The sequence below is a fragment of the Choloepus didactylus genome, chromosome 4, assembly GCF_015220235.1.
Source record: "Choloepus didactylus isolate mChoDid1 chromosome 4, mChoDid1.pri, whole genome shotgun sequence".
Classification (NCBI taxonomy): Eukaryota; Metazoa; Chordata; class Mammalia; order Pilosa; family Megalonychidae; genus Choloepus; species Choloepus didactylus.
The window spans coordinates 97359246-97381824 of NC_051310.1; the positions used below are offsets into that span (position 1 = coordinate 97359246).

Consider the following 22579-nt stretch of genomic DNA (forward strand, 5'->3'; position numbering starts at 1 on the left):
CCTCCCTCCCTCCCTCCCTCTCTATCATCCACCATCTATTGCTCTGTCTTCTGAACGTATGAGAGCTAGCTGCACCCATCCTTGAACAAACACTATAATTCACATATACACTTCCCATGAACAAGAACATTCTTTTATGCAATCCCATTAAATGCAGCTAAGAAGTACTAGAGTTTAAACATTGATACAAAGCATACATTCTATATTTCTTTTTTTTTCCCCCTATGTCTCAACTGTGTCCCTTTGAGTCTCCTGTTCTCCATCCTCAGATCCCATCCAGGGTCATCCTTGGCATTCAATTGTTATCTATTTAGACTGTCCTTTTTTTTTTTTTTTTCCTCAATTGTGGAAACATATATACAGCCTAAATCTTCCCATTCCACCCCCTCCCTAGCCTTCCATTAGTGAAATTAATCACATTTAGAATGTTGTAATGCTACCTCTTTCCCACCATCCATTAGTAGAAATTTCCCTTCACCTCAAACAGCAACCCTACACTCGTTTCTTAACTCCCCATTGCTCCTTCCCCCATTTCTCTTAACCCATACTCTACTTTTCATCTCTATGGTCATATTCTCTGATAATTTCTTTGTGTTTACTGTGGGGCTTAAAATTAAACTCTTAAATCCATAACAATCTTGTTTTTCTTTGATACCAACTTAACTTCAATAGGACACATAAACTATGCTCCTATACTCCTCCATTCCCCCACCTTTATATAGTTCTTGTCAAAACTTACATATTTTACATTGAGTTCAAAACCACTGATTTGTCATTAGAGTTTGTGTATTTTATATCATGTAGGAGGTAAATAGTGGAGTTACAATTCACAAATTATTGACTTCTATTTGTATTCCATTGTGGTCAGAGAATGTGCTTTGAGTATATCCATTTTTTTTTTTTTAATTTATTGAGACTTGTTTTATGTCCCAGCATATTAGTCCATTCTGGAGAAAGATCCATGATCACTAGAGAAAAATGAGTGTCTTGGTAATTTGGGATGTAAGGTTCTATATATGTCTGTTAAAATTCTCTATATCTCTTTCTCCTGTCTTTGTTTCGCTGTTGGTAGGGCTCCCTTTAGTATCTGAAGTAGGGCAGGTCTTTCATTGGCAAAATCTCTCAGCATTTGTTTGTCTGTGAAAAATTTAAGCTCTCCCTCAAATTTGAAGGAGAGTTTTGCTGGATAAAGTATTCTTGGTTGGAAATTTTTCTCTCTCTGTATTTTAAATATGTCATGCCACTGCCTTCTGAGTAGTCACAACTTAGTCTAATATTGTTTCCTTTGTATGTGGTGAATTGCTTTTCTCTTGCTGCTTTCAGAACTTGCTCCTTCTCTTCAGTATTTGAGAGTCTGATCAGAATATGTCTTGGAGTGGGTTTATTTGGATTTATTCTATTTGGAGTTCGCTGGGCATTTATGCTTTGTGTATTTATATTGTGTAGAAGGTTGGGGAAGTTTTCCCCAACAATTTCTTTGAATACTCTTTCTAGACCTTTACCCTTCTCTTCCCCTTCTGGGACACCAATGAGTCTTAAGTTTGGACATTTTATTTTATCTATCGTATCCCTGAAATCCATTTCAATTTTTTCAATTTTTTCTCCCTTCTTTCTTTTGTTCTTTCATTTTCTGTTCTGTGGACTTCTAGGACACTGAGTCGTTGTTCAACTTCCTCTAATCTTGTATTATGAGTATCCAGAGTCTTTTTAATTTGGCCAACAGTTTCTTTCATTTCCATAAGATCTTCTATTTTTTTATTTACTCTTGTAATGTCTTCTTTATGCTCTTCTAGGGTCTTCTTTATGTCGCTTATATCCTGTTCCATGGTCTTCTTCATGTCCTTTATATCCTTTGCCATGTTTTCATTCCTTGATTGTAGTTCTTTGATTAATTGTGCCAAGTACTGTGTCTCTTCTGATATTTTGATTTGGGTCTTTGGTTCTCCATATCATCTGGTTTTATCATATGCATTAAGATTTTCTGTTGTTTTTGGCCTCTTGGCATTTGCTTTGCTTGATAAGGTTCTTTCAAGTTGTAAAAAAAAATACCAATCTAATTTTTCAGAAATACAAGTTGGTGGCGTACACTTTCTCCAACTAACCGCAGATGGCGTCTGCAAGTCATCTATAGCCCTCAAGTCAGTTCTCAACTTTGTTCTTGTGGTGTGTGGGGAAATGATTCTTGTGGGGTTCAGTTGGTGAACTCAATTTGGATGTGTTGCTGGAGCCGTCCACCCTGAATGTGGGGCACGTGTCCCGGTGGCTAGGGAGGCAGGGCAGCTTTAATATTCAAACCTCCCAGGTGTTCCTGGAGATTCAAGGCTGTTGCAAGAGTCTAAGCCTTCATTTCAGTTCTGCCCCTGATCCTCTCTGACACTGACCCACAAACCACTGGCATTGATGTAGCATCCCTGGGTTTTCCGAGCGGGCCCCACCTCTCAGCTGTGATCTTCCAAGACCTCTGCTGAGGGAAGGCTATGCTACGTCACAAGTGCGCGCCATCCCTCAAGGGAAGCCCCAGGCCGCCGGGCTGTGGAGGGATGCTCTCAGCCTGATGCAAAGATGGCTGAACGGGGCATCTCCACCCCTTCCCTCTCCTTGCACAGTTCCTCCTTCCCAGCTCTGGGACAACTGGCACTGCTCTGGGCTGTGGGCACAGCCCTGGGCAGGAGTGTCTCCAGCCCGCCGGGGAGCGGCTTCCATCAGTGGGGTTTCTTTCTCCTTCCGGCTCTCCCCTCCGCTCCCCTGGCCTTGAGGGAATCTGCAGCAGGCTGTCCTCCACGCCAGACACTGAGAGGCTGGCTCAGACTGCTTCTGCCATGCTTCACTGTGCGGTTTTCACCGTCGCAAATGCAGCTGCTCCTGGGTTTTTCCCTTTTGTTTTTTTTTTAAAGAAACAGTCCATCTCCAAATGCCAACCCCTGGCTTCCCCACACTGCAGCATGGCTGCGGGTCTTTCAGCTGGCTTACTCACTCGTTTCAGAATGCAGACTTCTGTTTTCACCAAGTGTACAGCCCCTGTGGTTCCAGCAGACCTTGTCCAGGTGGTGCATCGCTGAAACCGGTATTCTGGATCACCTTCTGGTTTTTATCTAGTATGTTTTCACGGAGGTGTTATTTTGCCCTGTCTCACCTAGCCGCCATCTTAGGTTCTCCTCTGCAATTGCTTTTAAATCAGTCAAGAGAAGAAAGGAAAAGAAATATGCAACTTTACTGTCTTTTGTAATTACCAATATAATTATCTTTACTAGAACTCTTGTTTTGTTTTATTTTTTAATATGGATTCAGATTACTCTCTAGTGTCACTGGCTTTCAACCTAAAGAACAACCTTTAGTATATCTTGTAAAGCAGGTCTGCTAACAACAAATTCTCTCAGTTTTTGCTTATCTATTTTGCTTTTTGTAAGGTATTTTTGCTGGATATAAGATTCTTGGTTGACCTTTTTTTCTTCAGCATTTTAAACATGTTATCTTATTGCCTTCTGACCTCTATTTTTTCTGATGAGAAGTCACCAGATAATGTTACTGGTGTTCCCTTGCAGTGCTCTTGCTGCTTTCAAGATTTCCTCTGTTTTTCAACAAATTGACTCAGATGTTTCTGGGTGTGTATCTCTTCGCATTTATCCTACTTATTGTTCAGTGAGCTTCCTGGATGTGCAGATTAATGTATTTCATCAGACTGGGGAAGCTGCTGGCCATTATTACATTGACTGTATTTTCTACTTATTTCTGTCTCCTTCTGATACTCCTATTACAGGTATGTTGGTATACTTAATGATGTCCTACATTTCCCTGAGGCTCTATTCATTTTTCTTCATTCTTTTTACTCTCTGTCCTTCACATTGCATAATTTCTATCAATATATCTTCAAGTTGCCTGGTATTTTCTCTTCTTATAGCTCAAATTTGTTGAGTAGATTCAAGTGAATTATAGTGAAATTTTCCTTTTCGTTCCAGTGCTCCAGAATTTCCATCTGATTCTTTTTTATATAATTTTTCTCTTTATGGATATTCTATATTTGATGAGACATCATAAATCCCTTCCTTTAATTCCTTAAGCATATTTTCCTTTAGTTCCTTGAACATATTTATATTAGCTGCTTTGAAGTCTTTGTGTACTACTAAGTCCAACCTCTGGGCTCTCTCAAAAACACTTTCTGTTGCCTGCTTTCTTTTCCTGTGTATGGTTCACACTTTCCTGATTCTTTGCATGTTTCATAATTTTTCATTGAAAACTGGATGCTTCAGAAAATATATTGTAGCAATTCTGAGAGCTGATTCCCCACCCCCAGTGCTTACTGTTGTCACATGCTTTCTTGCTTGCTTATTTGTTTAGTGACCTTGGCTGGGCTATTTTCCCCTGAGCATGCAGCCTCTGGTATCACCCCTCACAGGGCACAGCCTTGGGCATGCACATAGTTTCCTAACACTCCATAGTTTCCTAAAACTCCAAATGAATTTTAATATTATAATCAAAGTAACAGAAAATGCAATTCCCAACTTACAGCACAATATTCTTCAGCTGGATTTAAAAGCTCTGTGATAATAATAAAATGATAAACAAAATATTTTTCTATTGAAAAATAAAATGTTTACATTAACCATAATCATATAAAATTTTTAATTTATATTTATTTTTAAACTCTGAATGGATTAAGGATAACTTTACCGCTAACCCTCTGGTAAGTGTTTTGAAATTACTCTATGATATGTTAATAGGTATGATGATGGGAAAGAGTTCTGGTGTCAAATAAATTTGAGCATTTGGGTTAAGTAAAGTGAAATAGGCTCTTTATTTTGGCTGTCTCAGAGCCTTGAATGTGTTGGCATGTACTGTGAATCTACAAAAGGATGACAACACACACAGCACCTCCCAAACTAATTTCAACCTGGAATCCTTCTTTTAAGGGTCATCTTATAAGACCAATACTTTAAGGAGCCCTGACTCAGAGATTTTGAAAGACCCAAATGACTTAACAATATCACAAATGGGAAGGATTTGGACATATAGATACAAGCGCTGTGGTTTAAGTAAACACCTCCCAGGCAGAGCCAGTAGAGTGAGGCAGGGCACGGAAGCAAAGAAGTGAGGCTTATACCTGGGACCAGAAAAGGGCAGAGGACACCATAAAGGGAGTGGGGAGAAGATGGTGAAGGGCCTTTGGAACCCGGACGAGAACTGTGAATTTCCTTCTGTAAGCAGTGGGGAGCACTGAAAGCTATCAAGGAAATTAACAAAGGGCAGAGAGTGGAGCTTTGGGAAGTTCACTGGGGCTACAGGCTAAGGCATGGATTTAAGGCAGACAGGTCAGGTGGAGGAAGGCAGGGGGTGATGTTGTGTGCTTGAGTAAGGCAGTGGCAATGGGGAGAGAGGCAGAAATGGATGGGAAAACCATCAAAGTCAGTATTGTCAGATCTTGGAAAGTGGCCATGCAATGGGGAAATCCAAGCACTGTGCTGAGCATTTGAGATGCAGGGTAAATGAAAGAATAATGGTCCCTGCTTTGTGGAGAGTGAAGAGGAAGAGACTAACTCTGAACAAGTAATCACAGTGTGACGCAGATTGCTGAAGGCTTGGTACAGGGAAGACTTCCCTGGGAGGATGTCAGCAAATGTTTTCCCATCAAATAATAGTCCTTTGATAGGCAGGGTATGGAAAATCCTGATAGGACTACATGGTCATTTTTGTAATGCCTCATCTGATCAGTGGCAACTATTCCTATTCTCTCCAAAGAAAGTAGGGTGGTCTCTGACCAGAAAAGGGACCCCTAGTCATTTTTGCCTCTATCCTTTTTTCCCTTATGGTGTTTCAGATGCCTGCAGAAAAGAACACCAGCACAGCATCTGTTTCACCCCAGCCCCACATGATCATCAAGGCCCAGCAATTTTTCCTAGGACCAGAGGCCACGAGGATAAGCTCTCTCAGCCTCTCACTATTGCCCTTGGCAGTCTTGCAGTCAGTCTGTCGATCCTCCTCCACTGAAGCTTACCACTCGGGTGATAGATACATTTACATATACTCTGAAATCTTGATAACAGAAGAAATTTCCTTCTGTTTACAATCTCCACCCATTTCTATGAAGGGTGGACCCGGTTAAAAAAGGAAGCCTTTTCATTTTACTCAACACTCTGGTGAGTTTAGATATGTCAGAGTAGTCCCAAGGTGAGTTTGGTAGCAGGAGCTGGAAAGAGCCAAATGGCCCTGCCTACAAGAATGACATGAAGATGAATTTCCCATCTCAGGCAGTGCATTCTGGAGAAGCAGCCAGGGCCCAGAGGTAGAAGTGACAAGGAGAACAGAAGACTCCAGGGAACTCACAGAAATCTTGGGGAGGACTTTGAACTTGGAACTGTCATGAAGCTGTCTCTTCTAGATCTCAAAAAGCAGGGAGGCAACTACAGTTGATATTTAGGTTATAGGAATGGTGTTCTCTTTTAAAATCACAAAATCTCAGTGGTGGAAAAAAACACCAAAATTTCATTTCATGTTTTCTTTTCTTTTTTAAACAGGGGAGGCTCTTTTCCAAACAAAAGCAATACAGAACTCAGTTATATAAAACAGACAGATAAAAAGGGACGGTCTCTGGCTGATTCAAATGGTGAGCCCCAGAATTTCCATCTTAGTCCATAGGCAAGGGTCTGCAGAGCACAGTTTGAAAACAAATCCAGCTGGGGTGCCCCTAATTCTATAGGTGAAGAAACTGAGGCCCACAGAATGGGATGAACCTTCCAGCACCTCGTGCCCCTTTGGAGGACAAGGAGGGGTTGGAAACAAACTCGCTTGATTCTCAGTCCAGTACTTTTCCTGCTTTCCAGCCCTCACCTGGCCCACCCACAGGATGGCTCATCTTTTTACGACTGACCCATTCTATCTTGTCTTCCTGGTCAAAAGAAAGTTCTGGCCCTTGTTGTTTCAGAAAGATATAAATAGAAGCATTTCACACATTGAGGGCAAGAGATTCAGAATCCAACAAGGATGAACCACTGGAGTTCATTTCTCCTATTCCTTGGTAATTTAAAAGCCCAGTAATTACAAAAGTGTTCTGAAAGCTGTGCAATCATTAAAGCATTTACAGTACAAGTGGAAAATATTAAGAAATGATACAGTTGCAGTAGCATTCCCAAAGATACTGGATGAATACACACAGAAGGGTAACAAAGCAAAGACATGTTTCCCCACACTGTCAGCTTTTCCAGTTCCCTTAATCTGATGGGAAAAAGAAAGGGTGTACCTTTCTTTCACAAATGAGGAAACAGAAGTACAGAGAGGTTACGGGAAATACCCAAGTTAGCATCAGAGCCAGGGCTAAAACACGCCACAAGACTGCAATAAAAGGGGAGGAAGGGAGAAAGAAGAGAAAACCTGGGAAAATATGACCTTATATTTTCATAGTGTGCACAGGTCTCAGGCCACTCTTATACAAATCATTTCATTTGGGTATTGTCATTACAAGAGGTTGTAAAATAATGTTATACTGTATGGCTAGCTCTGTGATTTAAAACATAGGCTCTGGAGTCAGGCATGGTAGGTTTAAATCCCAGAACTAACCATGTATTGACTGTGTTGCTCTTGGCAAGGTCACAACCTCCCTGTGTCTCTCTGTAGAATGAGACAAAAATAATACTCAGCTCATTTGGTTATTGTGATATGTTAAGATGAAGAGTATGGAGCCCTTGGCACATTACCTAGGATATAGTAAGCACTCAGTAGCTATTGCTATTTACTATTATGAAAAGACTAACATTGGGAATGGCTTAACCAAGAAGTCTTCTCTTGGTGAGACTCACACATTTGAAGTTCAAGGGATATTTCATTTATAAATGGGCAAACAAGGGCCCAGCAAAGGGAAGAGATTCATCTGAGGTCAGACAACTAGTGTTGGCAGAGAGGGAGCCAAAACCCAGGACTCTTAATTCCTTCCTCTAATTCCTTAGACTAGAAGCTTCCAAGTAAGAAGCTGGAAAACAAAGGTTGTCTTCTATACATAGCTCACAAATAGACAGTAATGATAGAAACACTTAAAATTAGGGCTTTATGCACAAAGGAAAACTCCTCCTAGGGAGTTAGTCATCGCTGCTGCTCTCATTCTCCTCTCTCACAGGGTGACATCCATGGCCCTGTGGCATTACCTCAATTGTCCAAGAGCATAACATCAATGTCGGTCTTGGCCTAGAGCCTGGCTGCTTGACTCCAAGTCCAGGGCTCTCCATCAAACAACTATCACACTTTCCAAGCAATGGGGAGAAAAATCATATGCACAACCTTGAGTTAATGATTTCTTCTTCAAATACCCTTCTAGGGACTTCTGTGATCTCCACTAAGCTGTGTCTTCAACTGGGGCAGGAATGTTCTGTTTATTAAAATCTAAACAGTTGATTGTACACTGTGGATAATTGTGTGGTATGTGCATATATCTCTATAAAACTGAATTTTAAAAAACTGAATTAAAAAGGAATCTAATAAGTATTCTGAGAATATCTGGGAAGTGCTCTCATATCCTGCTGGCACAATAGAAAACTGGAGCTATGATTCTGGAAGACAATCCTGCATTACACATGTATATACCCCTAAATTCAAATTCAAGCATATTATTCCAAGGAGATATTTTCTTTAATAGGGAAAAATGGCAAACAACCTACAACCCAAATGTCCCGATAGTAATGTATTGTTTCAAAAAATTACAATGCATTGCTATTTTAAAAGACTATGCAGCTGTTTAAAATCATGATATAAAAACAATAAAAACAATATTTAATGATTTTGGAAATGATTAAAATATATTAAATTAAAATGAAATTACAAAGACTATATAATGCAAGATGTTCATTTTATAAAAATGTATATTCACAGAAAGAAGAATATAGTTTATAAATATATGTGTATAATAGGTGTGCACATTTTACATGTATAATATGCATTTTATATATATATCATATATACTCATATACAAGTATAATCTACGTAATCTATTAAATATATCATCCATACATATATATAATTTGTATCTATGTAACTGATGGGTGTGAGGCATCTGGCTTTCCGTATATTTCTAATTTTCTCTAATTAGCATGCAAAACTTTTGTGACCAGCAAAAAAATATATATATATTTTTAAAACATTTGGCTCAGTGGCCAGATATCCACACCCAAACTGAAGTTCTGATTTGTGTCATAACAGAAAAAACAGTGGATAGAATATCTCGGTAGTTAGGGAAGTTAGAGCCAAGAATGGGAGGCAGTTTTCGCCTGAAATTCTTCCAGGCACCTCACTCAACAGATGTTTGCAGCTTTTACAAAATCATATTGAATCGTTTCTCACACTCGTTAGTACTTTCTCATCCAGAAGAAGAACCTGTGGGGACAGGATCTTTTCGGACCTCTCTTTGAAAGAGTGCATTTGATCCCATAATGGGGTAATTGTGCCCTCACGTGGCAAGTCATGGGTACAGCTTTTGTCTATAATAAGGAAAACGATGTAGGGACAGCAAGATGCTCTATGGGCTCAGTACAGGAGACCCCGGTTGGTGGGTCCCTATTTCCAAAGGGAGCTGTTAAGTCGGGCTTCTAGAATTTACCATGCATCTTCCCTCACAATGATAAACATTGAGGGTAAGAGCTAGTCAGTTGTCAGAAGCCTATTAAATCATTGTCTACTGGCAATCAAGCAGCAGTCTGTTTCCTTACTTGTAAAGAACACTACTTCATATTATATTACAAGTGTATCAGAATATTTGAGGTTTCCATAAACAATGCAATTTTCCCTGGCTGCTGCTTCTACTTGAATTGCCTTACCCCAGACTCTTCTTCACCATATGATCTGCCTCCATCTGCTGAGGTCATCTACAAAAGGTCATCTTCCCCAAAAACATCCCAAGACTGGATTGAGCTAATTGCCGCTCCCCTAGCTCCTGTGGCACTTTGTATTTTTCTCTGCAAAGTCCTATTGTGAGCAATTTTTCTTGGCAATGAGCAATTTGTACTAGTATAAGCACCATGAGGTTGGGGTCTTTTTCCTTTCATTGATGTCTGAGTTTGCCAGGGCTGTTAAAGCAAATACCACAGACAGGTTGGCTTAAACCACTAGCATTTATTGTCACACAGTTTTGGAGGCAAGAGAGTCCAAAATCAAGGTGTCGGCAGGCCATGCTTTCTCCGAAGTCTGTAGCGTTCTGGTGGTAGCTTGTTGGCAACCCATAACTCAGTCTCTGCCTACATCACATGGCTGTCTGCCTCCTTCTGTCTCTTCCCACACTGTGTCCCATTTCCTGTTGATAAGGCCTCCAGTCAAGCTAGATTAAGGCCCACTCAACTCAGTTTGGGCTCATCTTAGACTCATCGATGAGCCTATTTACAATGAGTTCACACCCACAGGACTCCCACTTTTACTTCAGTTATATTCATAAATTTTATTCACTGAAAATACATAGCCACGCACCCACCAAACACTGAGCCCATGTGCTACATGTACACGTGGTGCCCTCCCATCTGCTCCAGGCTTTGGGTGCCTGTTCACCTCCATCTCACGTGAGCCCAGAAGTGAGGACACACTCATCACGGGTGGGTGCATTACCCAGATCCCAGCTTCAGCTTCCTGACCCAACTGATAGGATTCATTCTTCTTCCTCCAAGAACAGTCTGAAATTTGCGGGTGGGCAGGAAACCCTCTCCCACATTTCCCAGGGGTATTGGTATCTGGTTGCTGGCTGCCAGCCCACTTCCAGGGTGACTGTCAATGCCCTGAGAATAGCCATGATGTCTTCCCAGGCTGTGGAGCCTGCTCTGGACCCACAGCCACAAGCCGAGCCTCACTCCTTCTGCCTCACCCTGGCAGCAGGACGCAAGCAGGCCTTCCTGGAGAAACGGATTCCTCCGTGGCTCTAGCCTGGGTGCCCTGGGACAGGCTGAACAGACAGAAGGATTGGGGCCTGATCCGGTCTCAAAACGAAGCTGAGCATATGGACCACACTCCCCTTTGCCTAGTTTATGGATGAAAGAGTAGAAAAATAGGGGAAGGAAAAAAAAAAAACAACAACAAAAGGCACCCTGTGTTCTTTTTTACCTTGATTGCTCTTTTCCACTTTAATTTTTATTCTTATTATTTTTGTGTGTGTGGTAATGAAAATGGCAAAAATTAATTTTGGTGATGAGTGCACAGCTGTGTGGTGGTATTGTGGACAACTGAATATATGCTTTGTTTTGTATGACTGCGTGGTATGTGACTATATCTCAATCAAATGAATAAAAAAAAAAAAAAATGAGCCTGAGCCCTGGCACGGGGTCTGCCACTGCAGCCCTGACCAGAGCCCAGCCTGGTGACATCACAATAACCGAAGGAGCTGTTCCCTCTGCGGAGCATTCCTGCAGATGGGGTTTATAGGCCCCAAGCAACCGCAGTGCCAGACTGAAGGCCTAGAAGCATCTGCTCTCCCACCCCCTCCCTCTTTGCATTTGGTTCCTGTCTTTGTTTCCTAGGGCTGCCATGACAAAACATCACAAACTGGGTGGCTGAAAACAACAGAAATGGATCATCTCATAGTTCTGGAGGCCAGAAACCAAGGTGTCGGCTGGGCCGGGCTCCCTCTTGCGGCTCTCGGGGAGGGTCCTTCCTTGTCTCTCCCAGCTTCTCATGGTCCCAGGTGCTCCTTGCGGCTGCATCACTCAGTCTCCACCTCCACCATCACAAGGCTGTCTTCCCTGTGTGTCTCTGTCTGTCTCGCTGTGTCCAAATTTCCCTCTGCCTACTCCAGTATGACCTCATCTGATTAATTGCATCTGCAAAGACTCTATTTCCAAATAAGGTCACATTCATGGATACCAGAGGGTAGGACTTGAATACATCTTTCTGGAGGACACTGTTCAACCCACAGGAGTTCCCAAGCAGAGAAAAATCCCTGTGACACAGGAAGATGTTTCTTCTCTACTCCTTAAATCACTCAGGAAAACCTATTTGTTTTTCTCTGGCAAACTTCTTTTTTTGGCCTAAATACCCATGTTCATTTGATAGCAGTTATTAAATACCTATTATGTGCCAGCCCCAGAAGTTTCTGTGGTCTCAAAATGAGCTACCGGTGGGCCTCGGGAAATCCTCTGGGGAGTAAATCACTCAGTGTGGAAGAGAAGAGCCCTTCTTTCAGCCAGTGGTTTCCTCTCTTCCATTCCTGGGGCCTCTTCCTGGAGAGCATCAGTCAAGATATGACAAAATATAAAAAATGCACACTTTCTGGACCACCAAGCCTATTTACAGTATTTCTCTAAGAAGAATAACTACACAAGTAGGAAATCTATGCATAAGGGTGTGTAGCCAGCTGATGCTTAAAACAGCCAAAAACAAAAATGAAACAACCTAGATGTCAAGCCATAGGAGATGGTTTCAGTAAATTATAGTACACATCTCCAGTGAATGAGTAGACTTCACTTAAAAATAGTAATGGCTATCTGTATTTATTTACCTGGAGAAATGTCCATGTAAATAGCAAAGTAGATCATGTCATGTACAGTATGCTATTTACGTTAAATTTTATACAAACTGCTACCCATGGAGAGAAGCCTAGAGTGATGCCTGAAAAAATGTTTGCCAGATTGATATTAGTGATGATGTCAGGACACTGGGATTTGGGATGATTTTTCCTTCACGCTGCTTGAATTTTTTTACAATGATTTTTTTCAAAAACAATAAAGCTGTTTTTACATAAGAAAAGCAAATATATGAATCTGTGTTCTCAGTGGATGATGGAAAGATATGAAGATGATCTCATTATTCTCAGATGCAAGAAAATAATTCTATTTATTATATCAATATACTTCAAGCGGAGTAAGCTGTCTGGAAAAGCTATTGTGCTTTAGAAAAAGCAGAGCAGTATTTACACTCAAGAACTAGGGTTCTGGAGTCAGATGGAGCTAATAGATCCATGACCCACCTGTGCCCACTATTTCTCTCACTCCTGAACTTGCCCAAAAATTTCAAGTTCACCAACATGTTCCTTTCCCCATAGTTCTCATCAGGGAACATGGACCAATTAATTCTCACAGAATGAGGGGGCAATGACCTACAGTCCAAATCTCCCTGGCAAGTATCTTCATCTTTTCTTCTCTTAGGTCTTTGGCCACAGCTCTGCCAATCCCAGTGGGAAGGACTTGGGTTTTCTGGGAAGTTGCTCTGTAGGGAGGAACCTTGAGCAGCCCTGCAGGGCTGGACCTAATAGGGTACAACCATGGCCGGCCAAAACCCTTTTCTGAATGACATGATTCTTCTACAGTAAGGAATGATCCTCTGAGAGGTTTTCACTTTGCCATCATATGTCTACCTCTCCCACACCAGTAACAAAAGATGAGACCACGGGGTGCCCTTGACACTTTGCCTCAGCCCTACTTCCTCCAATGAGAGGTTCTGAATCCCCACTGTCTTGAAAGTAGCTGCCAGCACCTCAGTCTATGTCTGTGCAGTTGACTCTGCTCCAGCCAACAAGACTTGAGTGAAGGCTATGAAGCAGTCTGCACTGCCCCGCTGCCCACTACCACAGCTTTCTGGCTTCCTCCCAGCTTCATTGCATGAGCAGGGAGAATGAAAAATTGGGGGAGGATGTTGGTGAAAAGCATCTGTTTATGGATGCCAACTGGAAGAAACTGATCAGGCCAATCCCTGTTTTCAATGCTGGATTTTACTGCTACCTCTCTGCCTTGCAGAAAAATTCCTCTGGTTTGTATAACTTAATTAGCAATCTGTTTGTCCATTCTTTACCAGAGAAGACCTTGACAACCAGCCTTTGCCACTTATTAGATGTGACTTTGTTCAGGTTATTTCTCTTCTACTTTCTCAACTGTAAAACGGGGATAGCAAAACTACCTACTTAGCTCAGTTATTCCAACAAGTAAATGAGTTAATACATATAAATGGATTTGAACAGTGCCAGGCTCTAAGTGCTCAATAAATGTCACCTCATTGTCCTCATCATGACATACTTCTTTGGCCCTCCCTTCCTCCAGCCACAGTCAGGTAGTGTGGCTGAGACATTTGGCCTTTCAACTCAGGCACTCTTGTAAGGACCCGTATGGCAAACTCTCTGTAACCTCCCTTTATTCCCAGCCTCTATAATGTTCTATGCCAATTGTATCTTTTCACTGCTTTTAATCCCACAGCTCAAATTCTTCCCTTCCAAATTAATATCCAATTTAAGGACCCAATACCAACTGTGTCTCTCACCCCATCACCTGTCCTAGCCTGTGAGCATTGGGGCTTGAGGTATCTACAAGCCAACCTAGTGTCTGCTTGGGTTTGCCTGCCAAAGACACACACCTGCCCTCTCTAGAAGCAATCCAAATTTCCACAAAATTTCTGTGACCCATGATCAGGTTTATACAACATTCTGCACTAGACCTACAAGGAGTGCAGGAACTGGCCTGGGAAACTTGAACATGACCAGTCCCAGCACCCTCCCAGGCACAGCACTCACCAGTAGTTACAGTGCCAAGATCATAGCCACCATTCCCCTGAATCCTCTCCATGTGTGAGAATATTCTGAGCCCCATCACTGATTGTGCCAAATAAATCTCTACTTCTGGGCACTATTCTCCTAACAGTTTGGCTGCTGTGTGATAGAGCCATTCTTTGGCTCAATTCTAGGGCATTGAGATTCAGGAGCAACTGAATGCCAGTCTCAGTTCAGTATCTCAGATGGCACTTGCCATCACCACTGGCACCCTCAGAGCTACACCTTTTATCATGAAAAAGGTGGGACAGTGTCTGCATTTCCTAGAGCTGTCATAACTGTAAACTAAATGGCTTAAAACAATAGAAATTCATTGTCTCAAAGTTCTGGAAGCTAGAAGTCTGAAATCAAAGTGTCAGCAGGGCCATGCTCCATCTGAAACCTATAGAGGACAATCTTTCCTTGCCACTTCTAGCTTCTGGTATTTGCCAACAATCCGTGGCATTCTTTGGCTTTTAGATGCAGCATGTCAAACTGTGCCTTCTCCATTTTCACATGACCTTCTCTCCAGTGTCATTGTCCGGGTTCAAATTTCCCTCTTCTTAGAAGGGCATCATTCATATTGGATCAGGGCCCATCCTAATCCAGTTTGACCTCATTTTAACTAATCACATCTTCATAGACCCTATTGCCAAATAAGGTCAGATTCACAGGACTGGGGATTCAGACTTAAGCCTCTCTTTTTTTTTGGGGGGGGGGTGCCAGTTTGGATGTATTATTTCTCCCCAAATGCCATGTTCTTTAATGCAGTCTTGTGGGGGCAGATGCATCAGTGCTCATTAAGTTGGAATCTTTGGATGAGGTTGTTTCCATGGAGGTGTGACCTACCCAAATATGGGTAATACCTTTGATTAGATTGTTTCCATGGAGGTGTGGCCCTGCCCATTTAGTGTGGGTCTTAATTAAATCACTGGAGCCCTATAAGAGCTCCGCAGGAGGAGCTTAGTACTGCAGCTGAGACAGACATTTTGGAAACGGCCATTGAAAGTAGACTTTTGCTACTCCAGAGTTTGCCTGGGAGAAATTAAGAAAATACCCCTAGACACCTAGAGAGAAACGTCCTAAGAGAAAGCCATTTTAAAACACAACCTAAGAGCAAAGGAAGAAGATGCCAGCCACGTGCCTTCCCAGACAACAGAGGTGTTCCAGATGCCATTGGCCATTTTTCTGTGAGGGTACCCTATTGTTGACACCTTAGCTTGGACACTTTTATGGCCTTAAGACTGTAACTTTATAACCAAATAAACCCCCTTTATAAAAGCCAATCCATTTCTGGTAATTTGCATAACAGCAGCATTAGCAAACCAGAACAGGGGACACAGTTCAACCCATAACATGCAATCTGTAGCACAGTGGTCAGGTCAACCAGTTAGGTACGTGCATAGATTCCTGGACAATTTCTAATCATAATCCACCCTTCATCTGAGCTTCAGAGGATGCTATTGCTAATCAAGCAGCATTGCAGGGCAACCCTGCCAGAAAGACCAAGAGCAAGCTGAGGCACACCAGTAGAAAGCCTGGGGGGCAGCAGCAAGAGGAACTGTTCTAGCTCCCATGCAGCTAAAATGCACTGCATGGCTCTTCCAGTTTGTAATACAGATACATATACTTCCATTCTGGTTGGCAAACGCTGATGCTCCAGGCCCCCTGAGTATCCCTCTGCTGCAGTAGCTTCCCCAGCCCCTCCCTCTCAGATCACCCAGACATCATCACCCCACCTCCCCACCACCATTATTAGATGAATCAAGGGTGCATATCTGGCACAGGAGGGGACTCTAGGCCTATACCAGGGGACCAGCTTCACTCCTTTCTGATTGGTTAGTGCAGGTCATTAAATATTTGGGCTATAAACCCTAGATGGGCTCATTTACAGAAGAAAGGCTGGGACTGATCAGAAATTAGATATGGGAAGTTTGCCCCTGTAATGTAGCACTATATGATGCCATAAATTTCTAGAAATGGTAAAAAATAAAATAAAATAATAAACTAACCCCACCCTGTAGGTGCATCTTAAAGCACACATGCACATTCCTAAGCATGATAGCTATCTGTACTAAACTACTCCTGCTATATATCAATAACTTCAAAGAAATATGTTCAAGATGTTGCAAATCCCAGTTTGGCTCTGTGCCTTCCTTGTTCTTGCCCATATAACCCCTTGCAACCTCCCAGGTGGCGCAGAGGCTACTCTGAACCTCCTGCGGCTGCCCAGAATCCAGCTTCTGGTTTGTAAGCTCCCTAATAAACTGTTACTGTTTTGCTATATCGGGTGGCCTGCTTTGTTTTTCAGTCTTAAGCACCCATTGGATGAAACCTACTCTACAGGTTCACAGTCAGACTTATTACCAAAAAAACAAAATAAAAACATACAAATAAAGGTATTTTCTTAATTCCCTCCTCAAGCCAAATCACTGAGCTAGTAATGCAGATTTTTCAGTCAGCCTCTATCTTGGGAAAAACAAAGAAGGAGCTACTCATATACACAAGCAGGCAAATCAGGAATCCAAGGAAAAGACAAATGCACGTTTGGGGAGGAAATACCTGGCCAACTTAGACCTTTTTTTTTTTTTTTTGTTAAGAATGAGAGCTAACAAAACAAATGTCTACATAAGGTGGAGAACTTCTTACATTTTTATTTTTAAGGGTGAAGGAAAATGCCTATAATTACCCAGGCATATAAAAAATTAGGCAAAGGGAAAAAGTGGGGCTGGCTTCAAACTCCTCTTCAGGTGGATCAATAACACTGTGAGAGGGAGAAAGCTAGCAAAGCAAAATTACCTAGCAAGTTGTTGTTCATGATTTAAAGCAAAAGAAAGACACTCTAGGGTATAATATGCCTCTAATGTTCCTTTTCCTTAAAACTCTTATGCAATTGAGCTATCTGTCAAATTAAAGAACTCAGTGATGGGGGGTTGAATTATAATGAGCACTGAAACAATTTAAACACAGATCTAAGATAGGGCTGATACTAAGTAGTGAAAGAATTATTTGATGATACAACTAAGATGAAATTAATTATTGTGAATATGATTACAAAATCATGCAAGTGTTAAGTAATTCCTGAAGGAAAAAAATACAAAATAATAGTAGTGAGCTTTAAATATGGCCCCAAATTCCAGATTATACCAAAAACCTCTGTACAGGCAGAGAAGGTGGAAGAAGTTGAAAATGGTGATTTTCTCATTTTATGACATTTATTGAAGGTCTGCAGTGTTTTAAATGCTTTCCATGTATTGTCTTATTTTAATTCTCACATATCTATGAGGTAAAGATAATCCCCATTTTGTAGATGGTGAAACAGATGCAGAGAAGTTAATCACTGCTATAAAAAGAAGGGAAAACCTTTAGAAATATGACGCATATGAAGAAGGGACTAGGAAAAGGAGAATTACCTACCTTTATGTCAGATCAAATAGACGTTTTGAAATACAGATTTGGAAAATGTCAATGATGTAATTAACAAGCTCGATTGAATATATATTTAGCCTCTCTGGGCTTCGATTTCCTCCTCTGTAAAAAGAGGTGGGACCTCCTTCCTGTTGTGATGTACTAAGTGTGGGAAGAGGATGATGCTTCATCTCAACTCCAAGTTGGGGCTATTTGTTGCGCTTTTGGAAGCTCCAGAGCATAATTTCTAAGAGCTGAGATGTTCCTCCCAGAATTCTGGACTCATTCCAAGGAAAGGACCAAAATTTCCCTTTATTCTCAATTATAGAAGTGACCTGTGCTCCTCCAGTTCCAACAGCATCGAGTGTCCTGGGAGGGGCTGCTGGGTCGGGGTTGGGAGAGTCTGGCAGAAAGAAGTCTACACACACACACACACACACACACACACACACACACACACACGACACACACACACACACACACACACACACACACACGATACACACACACACACACACACACACACACGATAGAGGCTCCTCTTGTTGTCACTGGTCCTCAGCTGGTGACCTTCACTCTCCCCACTGCAAACACGTTCCCTTTGGGGTACAGGATGGGGCAGGGCTCCTGTCTGGTTGTCTGCTTCTGGAGATAAATCCTTGATGAGTCTGCAGCCTCCCAATCGGGAGATTACGTTCCTATTTGGGAGGAAATGGCCCCCTCCCCGCCTCCCCAGCGGGAGTCACTGCATCTCCCACCCTCCGGCAGCGATGGGAAGTGACTACACCCACTCTTCCCCAACCCTGGGAGATTCCAGCATTTTGAAAGTTCAGAGCTGGAAAGATAAACATCACCGCTTATCCCTCACTCCCTCAATTGTTCCTCTTCAGCAACAGAAAAGGAACAGAGAACTAGACTGTGCGGAAATTCATCCATCTGCAGGAGTGGTTAACGGAAGCCTGGCTTTAAATGACAGTCGTGATCTCCTCCCCCTCCTCCTTACCAACACCCCCACCCACCCTTAAGAAAAAGGACTTCGACTCTTAAAAGCAAGCTTCGGTAGCTTACCCCTGAGAACCCCCTTCTGCTATATTTCCAGAGATGAAACTTGGTGTGGTGAAATAAGCCCTGGGTTGCCCTGCGTTTGGGTCTGGGAAGCTGGTTTTCTCACCTACAGGCTGTGCCACTTCCATTACTTAATTGCTCCATAGCCTGGTCACCTGAACCATGAAAGGGTATTCTCACCTTTCCCCTGCCCACCTCACAGGGTTATTGAACAAAAGGATCTACTGAACCTAAACTCTTTTTATAAACTGCGAAGCACATCTCACTGTAAAGGAATATTATTCATTAGCGCCCACTTACCCCTTCATGTATCTTACCTGCCAGCTGACGTCACTTCCTAATGTTTTTGCCAAACATGGCGGGCAATTTATGGTTTTTTTCCCTTGATCAGAAATGAGCCTCCTCCCCTCTCTCTGCCTTTGAAATCCTTTCCATCCCTCCCAGTCCAGTTGACATTTCTTTTCTTCCAAGAAGCCTTTCTTAGAGTGACTGCTCTTTCTAGAATTTCTTCTGAACTCTTCTAAGCTATTCCTTGACTTCAGTTTATCTTTTTCTGCCTTGTATTCAAGTTCTCTGTACACCTGCTTATTCTCCCCAGCAGACCAACCATGAGCAATTCATGGGCACGATCCTTTCATCACTGCATTCCAAAGCCTGGCATTTAGCCAAGGAATATGGCAGTGGTGATGGTAAGAAACAAGCAGAAAAGGCTATGTCATTTGCATGGATTTATTTGGAGAAATTTACACCTCATTATTTACCAAAAGAATCTAAGGAAACTTCAAAAAAAAAAAAAAAAAAAAAACCTAAGAGAAGTCAGAGAAGAACAAGTTAGAGTAAAAGGAGAACAATATGTTTCAAGGCACCTGGGATGAGTTGTTTACTACAGTTAAATGCTGGATTTATCTCTGAATTTCCTGGATGAAAGGGAAATGTGCTGGCTCATATACTTTTCATTGTACAATAACTCTGGAATCAGATTGGGAAGAGAAAATTTTCCTGGCACTGTGTTCAAGGAGAAATTTATCAAGTGGCTCCTTATATAACAGACATGAGGTAACACAATGAGCAGCATCTCCAACTGGGGTTTTGCAAAACTGCCTTATGTTCAACTGCAGTTCAGAGAGAAGGGATTTCTGCAAGGAAATGAGACAACATGGCCCATATCCAGGGCTTTCTCTCCATTTGTAGAAAAAGTCTTGAGAACCTAGGGGAAAGAAAAAGTGGTGTGGATCTGTTTAATATCAGATCTCAAAAAACCACTTCTAGATCTCTCTAAAAGATCTTGGCAGCCAGTTTGCAACAGCTCAAGGCAGGCAGAAGCAGGGAGTCAGCAGGAAGTTGGGACAATCATCACCCCTTCAAGGGGCAGGCTACGGAGAAGCTAGTGGGGGCTGAGGCAGGCCAGCCTCTGTGTCCAAGGACAGCTTGTACCCCATGACTTCTTGGGGGTCCACTGTTCATTAGAAGGGCATGCTCAGGTCTGGGCAGGCTCAAAGCAGACTCAGAGGAACGTGGGACCTCACAGATCTCATGACAGGCATTGAAAGAGACTCGGGAAATGGCGAAGGGCTCTTCCTGACAGTGGCACCAGAGCCTGGGTCTGAGGGAATGAATGAATTCTAAGGCCACCAAGGTGGAGGACAACAGTGCCTACTTATGGCTGTAGGCTGGGCTAAGCCAGAATGGGAGAGCCTTGGGATGTCCAGCAGTGAGGTTCTGAGACAAGAAAGAAAAGTGGAAGCTGATCATCTCGAGGGTCCTCCGCATTTTATGATGGGAGGATCTGAGGTCCAGAAAGAGAAATGTATGCCCACAGGCTCACATCCATGGTTACCACAGACAAAATTTGTTTGATCTTTGGTTCTAAATTGGCTGCTTTGTTTCCACATGACAGAGGGAGCATTGCCTTCCAGGGCCTCATAGACTGCCTGAGAGGTAGCAGTGCCTCGCCAAGACTGCTGAGAGATGCCTGGGGTTTGCACCTTGAGAATTTTATATTCAGAAAGAACTGTCTCTATGTTCTCTTTCCTTTTGTGCCTACTGTTCAAAGGTTCCATGATGGACCCCTTCTTGAAATGCCAGCTCAGCCCCGCTCCAGAAGCCGGGCCCTGTTCTCTCTGAAGCTAATTCTAATTGGGAAGAAGGGCTGGTCTCTCAGTATATCTGACTCCACTGAGACCTCAGAATCGAGATTACCACCCCATCCGGCCACCACAGACATCACAAGGTTAGTAAAGATAGGCTCCTCATTGTCTTTATCAGTCAGTGCCATGGGAAAGGAGAGTGGTCAGAGGGAGAGCGCCACAGGCTCAGAGGAGGGGATGGCCGTGGTGCTCAGAAGGAGAAGCATTTCTGTGTTCACTTTCCCATTTATGTGCTGTAGCTTTATTCTGGATAGCTTTGGTGTGGACATTTTACAGCCACGCCAGGGTAATCCTATGAAGCACTTTCTCTGAATTTTGTTGAATAGTGTCCAGTTGGTAAGACTGAAGATGCACCACAAATTGAGCCTGCCAGTAGTGAGGGCATTGGAACTGTGTGGGTGAGGGTTTCCAGGTGGCTGACTCAGTGACGATGCCAACTCTGTCCTGCCCCACAGGCAGTGACACTATCACCTGGTACAACCTCTTGTTCTCATTATTATCAATATTCTTCCTACTTTCAACAACTATAACAACAAGAATTGTGTAATGGTTTTATGAATGGCTCAGAGGTCAAGTACAAAATTGTGATACCTATTTTCCCAAAAGAAATTATATTTCAATCTCCCAGTGTGCCAAGATTGGCAAGAAGTCCAAAATCTGTTAGTCTTCCCTATGGCCAAATATAGGCAATTCTAGGCTGCGAGGCATTCTGAAAGGAAGCTTCTCGGTGTGGGGCCACATTTCTGTTGTGGTCCCTCTCCTTATAGTCCCCCAAAGCCACTTTTGCATGTTGGTCCTTCCCCAACTTTCAAAAACTCAGGTTTTATATGAAGCCCTCTTTCTTGTCCAACTAACCATCTAGGCAAGTCAGGCTTCTGCAGTGGTGGGACTCTTCCATCGATGGCCAAATTTACTCCCAGCTTGGCCACCTAGGGCCTTCCTCCAGGCTTCAAGAGACTGGTCTGCTATGTTCAGTCCTCCACAGGCACCCATATATGCATCTCCATGTGAAACTCTGCCTCCCTTGGAGGCGCCCCAGTCTCCGGACCCCTCCTCCCTAGTCAATCTGGAGCTGTTGCCTTCTCAGGCTTCTAGGAGCCCATTCCTTTCATCTGGGGTTGGGCTATCTCCCTCCCCCACTGGGAACTGCCTCCACCCCCAGCCCTTGGTTAAACCATCCTGTTTGCCCTTCAAAGGCCTAAGCTTTGAAAACAAAGCCTTCCCTAGAGTCTTAGTTGAATTCTCCCAGCATGCCTTCAGTTTTAGAGAGAGAGAGAGAGAGTGCGTGCAAGAGAGAGAGAGAGAGAGAGTAGTGCAAGCATGCCGGCAGGCTGAAAACTCAAATAGGTGTTGATATTGCAGTCTTTCATCCTAAATCCATAGGGCAGGCTGGGAAGAAACTTTTAGTTTCTTCAGGCCCTCAACTGACTGGATCTCAAAAAACCACTTCTAGATCTCTCTAAAAGATCTTGGCAGCCAGTTTGCAACAGCTCAA

General features: G+C 42.7%; 1 protein-coding gene across 5 annotated transcripts in view; it reads right to left on the reverse strand.

Annotated features, from left to right (window-relative positions):
* The window catches only part of CFAP161 (cilia and flagella associated protein 161), a 134188-nt gene that overhangs the window by 14426 nt on the left and 97183 nt on the right, over window positions 1–22579 (reverse strand). The window contains exon 1 of one of the 5 annotated variants that reach the window (XM_037833220.1): window positions 17882–18177. The exons of the other annotated variants lie outside the window; for them this stretch is intronic. The gene's annotated coding sequence lies outside the window, so the exon portion shown is untranslated. Of the gene's footprint in view, window positions 1–17881; window positions 18178–22579 lie in introns of those variants that run through there. 5 annotated transcript variants of the gene reach the window in all.